Source organism: Dendropsophus ebraccatus, chromosome 12 (assembly GCF_027789765.1).
Source record: "Dendropsophus ebraccatus isolate aDenEbr1 chromosome 12, aDenEbr1.pat, whole genome shotgun sequence".
Lineage (NCBI taxonomy): Eukaryota > Metazoa > Chordata > Amphibia > Anura > Hylidae > Dendropsophus > Dendropsophus ebraccatus.
This window is the reverse complement of record NC_091465.1, coordinates 45,228,200-45,244,858: the sequence shown is the minus strand read 5'-3', so window position 1 is coordinate 45,244,858 and position 16,659 is coordinate 45,228,200.

Sequence of the window (16,659 nt, the reverse complement as noted above, 5' to 3'; positions counted from 1 at the left end):
GGCCAATGATTATACAAAGAACAGGCCCTGATGCCGTGCTGAACTCACCCAGCAGTGTGGGAGCCAGCAGGGGGCCCCCTTGAGCTCCCGATACTAGGCAGCTTCCAAACGGGAGGCCCTCTCTGGCTTAGGGGAAGGGCCCTGCAAGAGGGAGGAGGGGGTGGGGCCCACCGGGGGATCCCCCGGCTCCCCGGTGGCCCAGTCCGACCCTGGAAGGGAGCCATCTATAAGGGGGAATACAGGGGGGATACAGGGGGAGCCATCTATAAGGGGGAATACAGGGGAGAGGAGCCATCTATACGGGGTGGATACAGGGCGAGACATCTATAAGGGGGAATACAGGTGAGGGTAGCCATCTATAAGGGGGAATACAGGGGAGGGGACCCATCTATAAGGGGGGATACAGGGGGGAGCTATCTATAAGGGGGGAATACAGGTGGAGCGATCTATAGGGGGGAATACAGGGGAGGGGAGCCGTCTATAAGGGGTGGATACAGGGGGGGAGCCATCTATAAGGGGGGAATAGGGGGAGCCATCTATAAGGGGGGAATACAGGGGGAGCCATCTATAAGGGGGGAATACAGGGGGGAGCCATCTATAAGGGGGGGGGGATACAGGGGGAGCCATCTATAAGGGGGTAATACAGGGGGAGCCATCTATAAGGGGTTAATACAGGGGGGACATCTATAAGGGGGCAATACAGGGGGGAGCCATCTATAAGAGTCAGCCTACCCACTAAACAAGGGTGTAAAGCGGCAAATACAGATGTGCAGTTTGTTGAGAGATGACAATGGTGACAGAGTGAGGAGCCTAATATGTCTGTCTGGCAGATTCTGTGGATTTGTGGCTCGGAGAAGTCCTCATAATGGCCCAGGACAATTGGATTTAGTATAGAGGATTTAGTCAGTAACATTATGGTGGTGATGGTAGTGGTTGTGGCGATAATATTTCCCCCTTGTATACTGGTATTATTGGTAATACCATATATATATACCAGTAGCACGGCTTGGTCGAGGAAGGGGGGCTCCAGGTTGACAGTCTGCAGCCCTCAGGGTATGCTGGGAGTTGTAGTACAGTAGTGCAATCCTCCAATAACTTCCTCTGTAGACAGATTTATTGCTGGAACTTCAGGGCTGATGGTTGTCACCCACAGGTTGCAGCCACCAGGAGAATCAAACTGAGGACAAGAATGGTGCTGTCTGTGGAAGAAAGCAGCTATATTTTTCTAATCTTAAGCACTTTTCCTTTTTTTGGTTCTATATTCCAGATATAGAAGCCTCTTACACGGCTCTGTATCCTTATTCACTATAAGAAATGTAGAAGAATATACCCTTTATTATTCAAAAAAATCCTTGTCACCTGCTGGGGTTCCCTATGGGTAATGTTGGTTGGGGGCCCACTTAGACTCACTCGCCCCACCCCTAGGCTGAACCCCTAGCTACGCCCCTGGCACCAGCACCAGTTTGGACCAGAGATGTCAGCAGAGCGCAACGTGTCAGACTGAAAAGAAAACACCATTTTTTTGCAGGACATACAGCAGCGAATAAGTATGGGAAGACTTGAGATTTTTAAAATAGAAGTAAATTACAAATCTATATAACTTTCTGACACCAGTTCATTTGAAAGAAAAAGATTTTTGCTGGATAACCCTTTTAACTATGCACTGATAGGACAGCCCCATCTAGTATCACTTCGATGTAAGCACTGTCCTGTAATTTTACGGCAAGTGGAAGCAGCTGTGTCTGAGTATGATAAAAACAAAAAATCTGCACACTTTATGTTTCAATAGTTTTTTATTCAAATTTTTTCCTAAACAATGAATATACAACCAGCCTGTAAATAAGGCAATGACTTGTGTAGTAGGCATGTCAGCAACAAACACAATGTGAACAAACAAATACTGCAACATATGTGATCGGGTAAATATTTTTGACTAGGGGGGAGATTTATCAAACTGGTGTAAAGCAGAATTGTCTTAGTTGCCCCTAGCAACCAATCAGATTCCACCTTTCATTTTTCAAAGAGTCTGTCAGGAATGAAAAATGGAATCTGATTGGTTGCTAGGGGCAACTCCCCCTAGGTGTAAAGTAGCAACAAAGATAAATTAAAGGAAGTTATAAGGGTCCATGGTGCCCATGTCTTCTCAAAGGACTTAAACAAAAGATTTCCTATAGCAAAAATATACTACGTATATGTGCGGAGTAGTAATAAATCCAATGGCTTCCTGAAGCTTGGGGACAACAGAGGATTTCCAATACCATAGTAACGGGTCTTTTGCGCTTATAAAATATAAAAACATTTGTTTCTTTGATATATGGGCAGGTTATGCGGTCCAATTAGCAAAGGCACAAGTTGGAGGAACCATAGGGCATCAATTGATGCCATAGAAGTGAAAAGACACTCCTCACAGTAAGGCTGTACCATAGGGCCGGTCCATAGACTATGGAACAAGGACCCTCTAACTAAGGCCACAACCCTCCAGCATCTGTCTGAGCAATTAGGATGCATGATGGCTAATCTATCTGGAGTACAGCACCACCTAGTGATCGTTTTATGCATAGATTCGATATGTGAACTGCTTTTTAGAGCACTCCAGGACGACTAAGGGTCCTATTCCACGGAGCGATAATCGGCCGAATCGGGCCAATTAGGCTGATTTTCGCTCCGTGGAATAGAGACAACGATCATCGGCTGATCGTTTATTTAGGTTCAAACCTAAAATCATCGGGCACCAACCGCGCATCACTGTGTGGAATAACGATGCGCGGCAGGCGACCGGCGATTTCACAGATCTCAGCAGGGTTGTGGAGTCGGAGTTGGAGCCAGTTTTGGCTGGAGTCGGAGTTGGAGTCGGAGCTAGCTTTGGCTGGAGTCGGAGTCGGAGTTGGAGTCGAAAAAAATTGTACCGACTCCGACTCCAGCTTTAAAAAAAAATCTTTAAAAAATGTAGAATTGAATTTGATATGAATTTTACAAGTTTTGCTCATGAATATATATTATGAGCAACATTCTAATAGGACACTGGCCCTATTACATAAGGGTGGTCGAGGAAAAGTTTTCGGTCACTATTTGGCAGTTTGTTTCTGAGCTGGAAGAATCCATTGTGTGGGGGGAGATCTGTGCTGTTCTCTTCCTGGATGCTGGATGATTGCATATGAGCAGCAGTGTAATATGAAGATATCCTGTGTAATATAGAGGAGGAGAAGACATAAGTAGTGTAGCTGTAATCTCTGTCCTCAGTGTGTTGTTTTTTCTCTGGGAGAAGATTGTGTGTTTTACTTCAGTGTTCAATGGCTGCAGCTGCGTATGTGTGTGTGTGTGTGTGTGTGTGTGTGTGTGCTATGGCTGCAGCAGGCTGTGTGTGTGCTATGGCTGCAGCAGGCTGTGTGTGTGCTATGACTACAGCAGGCTGTGTGTGTGCTATGACTACAGCAGGCTGTGTGTGTGTGTTATGGCTGCAGCAGGCTGTGTGTATGTGTGCTATGGCTGCAGCAAGCTGTGTGTGTGTGTGTGCGCGCACACACTATGGCTGCAGTAGGCTGTGTGTATGTGTTCTATGGCTGCAGCAGGCTGTGTGTGTGTGTGTGTGTGTGTTCTATGGCTGCAGCAGGCTGTGTGTGTGTGTGTGTGTATGTGTATGCTATGGCTGCAGCAGGCTGTGTGTGTGTGCATGCTATTGCGTGCCCCCACAGTGACCTTCTATATCACTGTGTGACCTCTATATCACTATGTGTGACCCCTCTCTATATCACTATGTGTGACCCCCTGTATATCACTAAGGCTGACCTCTATATCACAGGGATCTGGCATTGTTAGCAGTGTTTCTTTAAGTATGGTGAATATTTAGTTAGAAACATAGAAGACTGTCAGCAGGAAAAGATCACCTGCTCTATCTAGTCTAGTTCTGAGTTGTTCAGGACATGGAGGCTGAAGACTGGCTGCATCCACTGCACACACAGGAGAAGCTGCTTTATATGTTTCCTTATTCCCTCAGAAGTCGCCCCAGGATCATGTAGGACATTAGGGAGAAGCTGCTGAGCCAGTGTGATAAATAACTCCCCTAGTATATGACTGGCCATTTATGAAGGAGCAGAAGTCGGGAGTCGGAGTCGGTCCTGATAAAATTCAGGAGTCGGAGTCGGAGCTGCGGCTTACCGACTCCAGAGCCCTGGATCTCAGGAGAGTGTAATTCCGAGATATAGATGGATTTGCAGGATTTGAAGAAATTTATATAACTCTCTTTTCAGGAGATAGTACTTCTGTTGAAGCTCTTGGTAGGAACATAAACTGTCTTGGGACATGAGATGGGTAATAAGCATGATACTCCTTGCTCTCCAGTCCGAGAGATCTAAATTTGGTAGAAGAGCTTGAACAAATGATAATGGAATATCTTTCAATAACATTTTATGGCCAGAAGCCACTTTCTTATGGTGGTTAATCCCTGCATCATAGGAGGCCCTTACAATTGGATCTGAGCAAACCAGTCCAGCCTACTGCCAGAAATGAAGTAATAATACATCCTTCAGAGAACATGGATGCACCTAATGGTTTTCTAATTGAACCCAGGTAGCAGCCACCGACATTTGCCACCATTTGTCTGAGCTGACCCACCAGAGTAGCCTCATAGTAGCCTTTTAGGTCTGTTATACCCATGCCTCTTGCGTCTACATGTCTATACAGGATCTTTACAGCTACCCTAGGCTGAAAGAGGACATATGTTTTTGCACTCAGCAAAAAAAAGGGATGCAGGGAGGGGTATTGGGATCATGTGAAATAAGTATAGGAATTTGAGCAGTGTAGACATCTAAAATGTAGCTGCTCTACCCACCCAGGGTATTTCAAATTTAGTTCTTTAAAAATATTATTCAAGAGGGGAAGATAATTTGCTGCATAGAAAGATTTACATGGAGTGGTTAATGTGATCCTCTTGGATTGCCAAGAGTGAATTTCCTAAAGAAAATCTTCAAGCCTTAGTAACCCTCCCTATACCTGACCAACCCCAAAATTACCAACCAATTTCTTTGCTTAATTCTGACATCAAAATACAGTGGTACCTTGGTTTAAGAGTAACTTGGTTTAACCCTTAGACGACCCAGGGCGTATAGTTACGCCATGGAAGTCTGTCCCCAGACGACCTAGGGCGTAACTGTACGCCCTGGGTGTTATTCCCGCTATGAAGCGCGCTCCGGAGCGGAGCGCGCTTCATAGGAGGTGGGGGCCGGCTGCAGTGAGCAGCCGGGACCTCACCGGCAATGACACGCTGCAGCGATCGTGCTGCCGCGTGTCATTAACCCCTTAAACGCCGCGATCGCGGCGCGACCGCGGCGTTTAAGTGTAAGTGACAGGGGGAGTCCCCTGTCACTTACCGATCGGGACCCCCGCAGTGTGACTGCGGGGGTCCCGATCGGTAAAACGGACTGCTGGAGGTCTCTTACCTGCCTCCATGCGGTCCGATCGGCGCTCTGCTACTCTAAGCCTGCACAGGCAGGCTCAATGAGCAGATCGCCGATAACACTGATCAATGCTATGCCTATGGCATAGCATTCATCAGTGTAGAAATCCAAGTAATGTATGTAAAAGTCCCCCAAAGGGGCTTCAAAAGTGTAAAAAAAAAAAAGTTAAAAACACTAACACACTACCCCAAAACCCCTCCCCCAATAAAAGTTGAAATCACCCCCCTATCCTATTATATAAATAAAACATATAAAAATAAATAAATAGATAAACATATAATATACCGTAGCGTGCGTAATTGTCCGATCTATTAAAATATAACAAGCGTCATTGCGAACGGTGAACGGCGTACACGAAAAGAGGGAAAAAAGTGCGCGGATTACCGATTTTATGTTACATTATATATATAAAAAAATTAATAAAAAGTGATCAAAACGTCCGATCTTCACAAATATGGTATTAATAAAAACTAGAGATCATGGCGGAGAAAATGACACCCCATACAGCCCCGTAGGTGAAAAAATAAAACCGTTATAAGCGTCACAATAGTCCCATTTTATTTATAATTAATTGCCAAAAAAAAGGATTTCATTAAAAAATACATATATAACATTAGAGAATCTGTGTAACCTGCATATGGTTGTGTTCGGGCTGACCTATAGAATAATAGTATCATGTCGCTGTTACCATATAGTGCATTACGTAGACACAGGAACCCCCCAAACGTTACCATATTGCATTCTTTTTTGCGATTTCACCAATTTATATCTTCATAAATAATATATTTGGAATTCCATCATACATGTTATGGTAAAATGAATGACGCCATTACAAAGTACAACTATTCCTGTAAAAAACAAGCACTTACATGGCTTGTAGATAGAAAACTGAGAGTGCTAGAGCTCTTAGAAGGGGAGGAGGGAAAAACGAAAACACTAAGATCAAAATTTGCGCGGTCCACTGGGTCATTTTGGGCCTGGTCCTCAAAGGGTTAAGAGTGTTTTGGTTTAAGAACTCACAGTTTTTCAAAATTGTGACTTGGTTTAAGAGCATTGCTTTGGTTTAAGAGCTCCCTGTACTGGGTGGGAGCACGAGCAGAGGAGGGGCATGGTCTGTATAGCGGGGTCTACAGCACTGTACTCTGACCCAGGAAGTCTCCCTCACCTTACAAATCATAGCAGATCCACTTCATGCTGGGGCTTGCATCAAGGGACAGGACTAAGGAGATAATCTCCTCATAGCTGTAACCCCTCTCTCCCCGGACAGAGAGACCTGCATGTATGTGCCCACATATGTCCTGCTCATTCCTTCATGCTCCCTGCAGTCTCTGTCCGCACTTGTGTTTCTCATCCTCTCCAATACTGTACAGTAACTTATAATATCACATATTCTGCTGTTTCTGAATGTTTGTTTTATCTGTTTTAAATGTTATTCAGAATAATAAATCATTATTTTTGTGGTGTGGAACCAATTGTCTGCATTTCTATGATTTCTTGTGGGAAAATTTGCTTTGGTTTAAGAGCGGATTTGGATTACAAGTGCGGTGCCGGAACGAATTATGCTCGTAATCCAAGGCACCACTGTATATGCCAAACTACTAGCACAGATACTTGTCCCCCTTTTGCCTTCTTTAATTAAAGTTGACAAAGTAGGATTTATACCAGGGTGCCAAACGTCAGACAACACATGTCGTCTTATTCACATTTTTCGCTATATACAACAGACAGGCATGCCAGCACTGGCATTAGCTTTGGACGCCAAGTAGGCAATCCACTGACTTTGTTGGCTGGGGATAGCATTATAACAGCAATAGTGGCCCTTAGGGTGCGTTCACACCTACCGCATCCGCAGCTTATTTATCGTTGCGTATATGTCGCATACAAATCCCCTGCGATTTTTGTCTCATAGGATTGTATTATATGGAATTTCCGCCAACTATCCACAGCGTTTTTTGTCAAACGCTTGTAATCATGCGTATATGGCAGCGGATTTTAGTCACGTGATGCTAATGATGTCACTTCCGCCCCAGTGGATCGCAGAGGCAGAAGAGTCGACAAGGGCCATTCGTGCGTCGTGCTCTACAGGTAGCGGGTCTCATCTTCTGTTCCTCTGCTGGGATGCCGCCGTATCACCGCATGAGTATAAACGTGAGTCGTCTGATCGAATTGGTGAGTATGTATGTCTGTTAATAATGTGTTCAGATGCATATTATATTTTAATATCGGGTTGTAGTCTTCCAATGTGCATGTTAGGTGTGGACATGGCGCTAATGTGGTAAAAGAAGCATGATCAGTTAGCACTTATACGGCAAGTATGTTTGTATGTAGTGAAGACTGTTTGATTTTTTAAATTCTGCGAAATTGTGATCCCTGGTCCTGGTGAATTATTAAGCATTTGCAGCAAGAAAAGCCTATGCTGTGCAATGGCGCCAGTCTGTCTGTCAGACAGGGAAGGCAACTCTGACTCCCATAGGCTGACATAGTTTCAGAGAGGCTGACGCCAGTCCGCGGAGGAGAAGTTAGCGGGCAAATGTAGCCAAGGCAGCTTGTGGCGGAGGCTTTGGTCATATGCTTCCATTGATGAGGTAGAGAAGTTTTTTTGGCCGTGGTGGCACAGTAATTAGACATTTATTTCCTCTTGCTGCTCATCCCCCATGACAGAGCAGCAATGTCATGCACCAATCAATTGTCATGCTGGGAGAGACACATTCCTTTTTGTGCGTTTTTTTTTTTTATTTTATTGTAACTTTCTGTGCATGAGTGAAATTTTTGCTGTGCATGTTTAGTGCATGTGTGAAATGTTTGCTGTGCAAGTTTTGTGCATGTGTGAAATGTTTGCTGTGCAAGTTTTGTGCATGTGTGAAATGTTTGCTGTGCAAGTTGTGTGCATGTGTTAAATGTTTGCTGTGCAAGTTGTGTGCATGTGTTAAATGTTTGCTGTGCATGTTTTCTGCCTGTGTGAAATGTTTGCAGTGCATGTTTTCTGCCTGTGTGAAATGTTTGCAGTGCAAGTTTTGTGCATGTGAGAAATTTTTGCTGTGCAAGTTTTGTGCATGTGTGAAATGTTTGCTGTGCAAGTTTTGTGCATGTGTGAAATGTTTGCTGTGCATGTTTTCTGCCTGTGTGAAATGTTTGCAGTGCAAGTTTTGTGCATGTGAGAAATTTTTGCTGTGAAAGTTTTTGGCATGTGTGAAATGGTTTCTGTGCATATGCGAAGGTGTTGTTGCTGTGCAACTTGTATGCATTTGGATAGTGATTGGTTTTCAACTTGTGTGCCTGTGGTAAGAGTTTGCTTTGCAAGTTGTCTGCATGTGTGAAAGCTTTGCAGGACAAAGTGTGTGCATGTCTGTATTCTTTGCTTTCAACATTGTGTGCATGTTGGAGGTGATTGCATTGCTAGCTGTAGGCTTGGCAGAAATGTTGACTGAAGTAGTTGTGTGCATGTACCTCGAGCCTTCAGTCCCTGCAGCCTCCTCTGGGGACCTCAATTTGAGGACAGGAGATGATAATCATCCTGTTATAGTGGTGATCAAGGAGCTGTGTGGCCGGGAATAAGGGGTATACTGAGTATGTTTGCTACTCCCCCAGTCTAGCCCATGTTCCCCACAGTCTGCCCCATGCTCTTTCAAGTCTCCAAGGTCTCATGGGGCTCCTAGCTATGTCCCTTACCCTCATGTGGACCCGGACTATAACAACCTACATCTTTTCTTGAACTTCAAATACAACATTCATCTTTATCTGTACTATTACACCCATCATCTCTTTCTGTCCTTATTCCCCCGTCATATTTACCTGTACTACTACACCCCGCATCTTTAACACTACTCCTAATACACCACTCTTCTTTACTTGTAATACTACTGCACCCCTCATATATAAATGTACTCCTACATCCCTCAACTATACCTGTACTACAACTTCTACAATACCTCTCATCTATTTCTTTACTTCTATACCCCTTATGCACTATAGTTCCACTACTACACCCCAGCTACATGCAGGCCAAAAGAAGATATCATATACTATAGAGAGTCATACACTACATAGGCAAATTGTTGTGAAGTTTTACTTAAATGGTGAAAGCATTTTTTACTTTACAATGCCATTGGGTAACTTGTAGCAGCTTTATTTAATGTTTTAAATTATTGTTGTAGATTTCCATATTTTTCACAGTTTATTTTTCTCATATCTTCTAGGTGGAGTCCCATACATGTTTATGGGACATAACGCATGAAAGTTATAGTGACCGGCTTGTCAAGGCAGAAATTTGGCTAAAGATATGCAAAGAATTATATCCAGAGTGGGAAGAATATGCAAAAACCTTGAAAAAGCAAATAAGTACGGAAAATTCCATTGTTATACATATATGAAGCTAAACCTTATCTTATGCAGTTGTAATGTTTTTTTGCTCTTTACGTGATCAATTTCGTAAGTTTGAAAATGAGAAGGAAAGGAGTGGCTCCTCACCCAAAAAACGCAGGATGGCTTATTATGACCAACTTCACTTCCTACACAGCGGCCGTGAGATGCGCAGGTTAGTATTAATTAGCCAATAATATTGCTGACAATAATGGATGTAAGGGCCGTGGTGATCTCCTTAACCAATAAATACAATGTCCCCCTATGTCCATGTCACATTTCAGCATGACTATTTTTTGACAAAGTGAAGGACCATTATCAGCATGACAGCACTATATATATTTTTTTCTTTTTCTTATCACATATTGCAGCACTGATGGCAACATATCTCAAAAAACGACCGAAGCCACGCAGAGCCGGCAGAAAGCACCGGGCGAGGAAGACGCGGCAAACAACAGAGGAGGTAAAGACTGAAATACTTGCCGATGTGTGTAACTTATCTGCCACTGTCCTTTCAAAGGATCATTTAAAGGTGTTGTCCCGGGGTCTTAATTTTGTCCCCAATAGAACCTTTGACCTTTATGCCACCTTACAAGATGTTAATAAATTTATGCGTCTCGTAACGGTCAAGAGACATTTTCTAACAACAAATGAGGACATTGCACCTAACTCCCCCTGCCCTTCCACCCCTCCCTCTCCCCCCCCCCCCACGATCTGAATATGGTGGGTCGTAATGCTGTACCACTAAATTTATTGTTCCATGAACAAATGTCTATTCAATCTTTACTAGACCTAGAAGGGGAAAGCACTGTTCGCACAGATATGGTCACAAATACTGACAAGATACCAGTTCCGAACCCGGACTTCTATCCAGTTAACTCCAGAGCACCTTGCATGGATGCTTTTCAAACCAAGGTTGAGGAAGAGTTAACTGCACTTGCCAATAGGTCCCGTTTCGAAACTGGTAAAGACAATTTGTCTAATGGGGAGAGACGAGCTCTGAAGGATTTGACTTCTAACCCTTACCTTACCATACGCCAATCGGACAAAGGAGGGTCGGTGGTTGTCCTGGACAGGGACCTATATGTCCGGGAGGTTTTTACCATCCTTGGTGACACCTCCACATATAGGTCTCTCTCATCGGACCCCACCTGTGTAGTGAAAAAGAAGTTGCAGAACATCCTGGATACAGGGCAAGAGGGAGGTTTTTTTGACACCCAAACAACGTGAACACATGATGCCCGTTTTTCCTAGAGTCCCTATTTTTCATGCCCTACCCAAAACTCACAAGGGGGGTTTTCCCCCACCCCTTCGCCCGATTGTCTCGGGCATAGGCTCTTTATTAGAGCCCTTATGCATATGGCTAGACATTCTCTTACAGCCTTTGGCTACACGCAGCATAGGGTTCATCCGTGATAGCAAAAGTCTCCTTGCCACGTTGGATGAACTGCCACCCATACAGGATGCCACATGGCTGTCGTGTGATGTGGTGGCACTTTACCCATCACTGCCACATGACCTTTCCATTACTGCTTTATCATACCATCTGCATAAATACAGTAACTACAGTAATGATCTTTGTACTTACATTCTTGAGGTCACACATTTTCTACTGTCTAATAATTATTTTCAGTTTACAGACAAATTTTTTCTCCAGGTCAGGGGCTGCCCCATGGGGGCTGCTTTCTCCCCGTTGCTTGCTAACATTTACATGTCATATTGGGAGGAGGTCGTCCTGCACAATGTACACAATCCGTACCGTGGATTCATCCTCTGGTACGGTAGGTACATCGACGACCTCCTCCTGATGTGGGCGGGCGACGGGGAGAGAGCTAAGGATTTCGTTAAATACATCAATGGCAACACACTGAATTCAAAATTTACGTTTCAGCACGAAATCCATTCAATTTCTTTTCTAGATGTTTTGTTGTCCTTCAATGAGGGTAAGGTCACTAGTACACTATTCAGAAAACCCTCTGCGGGCAATGGAATACTACACGCAGACAGTAGTCACCCCAAACATGTGACCAGAAATCTCCCCATTGGGGAATTCATAAGGGCAATACGCAACTGTACGACTGAACAAGCATACCTGGCCACTGCAACACAATTATCCATTAGATTGCGTAACAGGGGCTACAGTGTCCAAACCATTAACAGAGCACGCAATATTGCTGAAAGTCATGATAGGGCATACCATCTCACAGACAGACGCAAACAAAGAAAGCATACACCTGATCATAAACATCCACTGACCTTTTCCACACCTTTCAGTCCACAGTTTAAGGATATCCAAACCATCATTACAAAATATATACCTATCCTGTTTCAAGACAAACTGTGTGAACAAGTACTTACAGGAGGAGTTAAATGCGTAGCCAAGAAAGGTCAAACTTTAGGTAATATGTTGTCTCCATCAACACTTAAACTAGACCGCAACTCTGATAATAGGGGAAACTGGCTTAAAATGACCGGCTTCTTTAAATGCGCTGCCCCTAGATGCCCGATGTGCACCTTTACTGCCAAAAACACCTCTTTTGTGTCCCACGTCATGGGGACCTCTTTTAAGATCAAGAGCTTCATTAACTGCGCTAGTACATATGTGGTGTACTTGGCGGAATGTTCCTCCTGTCATGTACAATATGTAGGGTCCACCGTGAGGAAACTTAAGGTTCGCTTTGCTGAACACATGCGTGACATTCGCTCCACAATTAGTTTCCCTGGGAACAAATCTATGTCTGGTTTATCCAGACATTTCCACCAATGTCACGAGGGCGACGCTAGTACCCTTAAAATAATAGCCATAGAAAAAGTAAATAAACCCTCAAGGGGAGGGGATTGGGTTAAGCTTCTCAGAAAAAGGGAAGCATATTGGATACTTAATCTGGCCACACGTTTCCCACAGGGCATGAATCTCAAGACAGATTTATTCTACATTTTTTGATTTTCATAAATGTATCCATCTGTATCCATTTTACTCTGCTATTCTTTGCTTCATTTGCCTGGTCATTATTTACACGTCTTGTTACTATACAGTTATTACCTATTTGTTATTTACAATACACGTATTTGCCATGTTTTTTATATAGCTCCTCGGCCATGCTTCGAGGGGGGCGTTCCTTTCTCTCTCCTACCCCTCAGGGGGAGGGGCTAGTGGGAATAGGTACATCCTACAAACTATATAAAGGTTCATTATGTTATATACTCATTGCCATGATTAAGGAGGGTTGCCTCCGCAACGCGTCGGCGCGGTTTTAATCAGTTTTTATTTTTGTATGTACCAATAAAGTTTTCCTTACCACCACAAGGAGCTGTGGAATTTTCCTATGTTGGATCTGCACATACGGGATACGGCCCGCACCTTTATTCACGTGCTCCAGCCTTCCTGAGAACCGTGCTACGTTTGCATCTCTACTCGTGTGGGGTGAGCTGATCCCCAAGTTCCACGTACCTTATTAGCTTTATTTAATGTTTTAAATTATTGTTGTAGATTTCCATATTTTTCACAGTTTATTTTTCTCATATCTTCTAGGTGGAGTCCCATACATGTTTATGGGACATAACGCATGAAAGTTATAGTGACCGGCATGTCAAGGCAGAAATTTGGCTACAGATATGCAAAGAATTATATCCAGAGTGGGAAGAATATGCAAAAACCTTGAAAAAGCAAATAAGTACGGAAAATTCCATTGTTATACATATATGAAGCTAAACCTTATCTTGTGCAGTTGTAATGTTTTTTTGTAGTGGTTTGTGGTTAAGTTTTAACACTTGATTATATATGTTTTATACTAGACACTGACTTGAAGAACAGATGGCGCTCTTTACGTGATCAATTTCGTAAGTTTGAAAATGAGAAGGAAAGGAGTGGCTCCTCACCCAAAAAACGCAGGATGGCTTATTATGACCAACTTCACTTCCTACACAGCGGCCGTGAGATGCGCAGGTTAGTATTAATTAGCCAATAATATTGCTGACAATAATGGATGTAAGGGCCGTGGTGATCTCCTTAACCAATAAATACAATGTCCCCCTATGTCCATGTCACATTTCAGCATGACTATTTTTTGACAAAGTGAAGGACCATTATCAGCATGACAGCACTATATATATTTTTTTCTTTTTCTTATCACATATTGCAGCACTGATGGCAACATATCTGCTCCAGAAAATGAGGAGGATCCCAGTAGTCCAGCACAATCCACAGGATCTATTGGTGACATGTTTGAAACGCCGGATACAGCCCCTGGACCATCACAAAGATCAAGTGCAACACCTCGCAATCGCCCAAGAGCCTCTGGTGACCAAAATGTCGCTTCTGCCTCTGCTATGCCAGCTAGATGCATCCACTCTCATGCTATGGAGCGTGAGACCTTAAGCATGATCCAAAGGGTCGACAAAGAGGACCACTGGGATCAGTTGTCCTCTTCCATAGCTGAACGCCTTAGGCGTCTACCAGAGGCAAGACAGTGGCTGTGTGTTTCAGCTTTGTTTGAGGTAATGTCTTTGTATGCTGATCCGAAGCCTATTCCTGATAATGTATCACTATTTGCTGCTCTTAAGCAAGTAACTGAACATTATCAAAGAAGCTCTCATCAGCATATGAGTTCATATTCTACAGCAATAACTTCACAAACATCAGCTGGGACCTCAGCACTTAGACATGGCAGATCTCCCTCTGATGCAGAATGTTCTCAATTAGGGTCTACAATTGGGGGTCATTTCAAGGGGGTCATTTCAAGGGGGTCATTTCTGGAGATGTTAAACAGCTCGGAAATTCCTTCTAGTGGCACTCAGGAGCAGCAATATAATGCTCCAAACACCACATTCACAGAGGCTGCCAAAGTGGCATCACATGTGCCACCGTATGAGTCACCAATAATGTATTGAACACATTGCGCTAAATGAGACAGTAAGGGCCCTATTCCACAAGAACCTTAATTGGTCAAATCTGCGCTATTCAGCCACACACTTCCCGATTATCGCTTGGTGGAATAGAGAGGACTATCAGTTGATGCTCGTTTCATCAGCCGATTTTTCATGCCTTTATTTACGGCCAGCCTGAAAATCATCTTTCCCCCACTGCGCATCCTTACAGTGAAATAGCGGTGCACGGCGGGAGAGCAACGATTTGAGAAACAGTATACATTACCTGTTGGGGCTTCTACTCCCCTCAGTCTTTCTCCCCGGGTCCCCTGCGCTCTTGCTTTACAATGGACTGGCAGCTGACAGGCCACTCAGGCAATCACAGTCTGTGGCGGTCCCGGCCTTTGAATAACTGAGTGCTCCGTCAGCTGATAGGCCATTCTGAAGCTAGATGGTGCAGGAGCTGGGAACGAAGACATAGTGGACAAGAAGACCTGACAGGCTATGTATTGCTGCTGCTTCTCCAATCGTCGGTCGCCCACTGAGCACCGCTATTCAATCTTAGCGATGCGCATTGGGGGAATGATACTTTTTGGTCTGGCCCTAAATAAATGATCAGCCGATGATCGTTCTCTCTATTCCACTGAGCGATAATTGTCCAAATGGGGACAATTTAGGCCATTATTGTTACTGTGTTACTGAATAGGGCCCTTACACTGTTGTTTGCGCCCAGATTGGTCCGTGGAATGGGGCCCAAAAGTATTTGTGTGTTTACACATTGCCACTCAGGTTGTTCACGTTTACAGTTGTATATGCTATGTTAGCATTTTGTTTACGTTTACAATGTTGCACTTTTTTCTGGGTGTGTAGCCTCAGAAGTTAACTTATTTTGTTTTTACAATTTTAGCTAGATTACTTTGTGTGGCTGCAACACATGTAAGCTAATTTAACTGACTGTGGAAGAATCTGTGTTTGGTAAAGTTCTATATTTGCACATATCACACTTTCTTTACCCAGGCATATCCGCATTTTCCACAGAATTGCCAACACCTGTCCCATTGGCATGTAACTTGCTATATCTAGTGCTGAAGTCAAAAGCAAACCTCAAAAAGAATGTGAGCACTGTCTGTTGAAGATGATGATATTTTGTGCAATGGCCAACTTCCATCATGAGCAACGTGCACCACCATGTATCATCCTCTCTACCAGACAATGGAGGCAAAAAACTGTTGGCGAGTTTGTGCCCTCCCCTTAGTAACAATATGCAGCAGCAGTAACACAGTAGAGTCTGTGTGGCCTCCTTTTTTTAAGGCTTACAGTCCACAGATGCGACCTTTTACTTGTACTGGGTGTAAGTTATGGGTGTTTAGATGTTGGTATTGTGCAAGACCTGTTATATGAGCTTTGCACCCCACATTCACCAGACACTATTTGCAGTTACAAACTGTAATGATGGCGAACCTTATAACACACAATATGGAGATTGGGGCCCATTAAAGAGCACCCAGAATATGCTTTCTGATGTAAAAAATGATTTCTGTGTGCAAAGTGGCTGCATGCAGGTTGATGTTACGTAAAGAATCAACACATTAGCAAATGTTCACGTTTACATGCGACTTTAGACATTTGCTAAATGATTGATCACCAACTAGGCCCAACGTTGTAGTGCAGCATTTACCATAGAATTACAAATTCAAACACAGGCTAATTTTATAAAAAAATTTGGAATTTATTTTACTTATAGGACTTTCCCCCTTTTCCCTTGTGCAATACACGAGGAAAGTGTGGTGCACCATATTTAGTGAATTGCTGTTAACCCCGTACGACATATTGGGTAGGCGAAGTAATGTTGATGAGGTCTGGCTGGCTGCTGTAACCGGCCATCCACTTGGGCACCCTGTGCCACATAATCACCAGTTCAGTTTTAATTGGCTGTGCCTTGTTTGGCTCAGGTAATCACCCTTGGGCAACAGATTAGGTG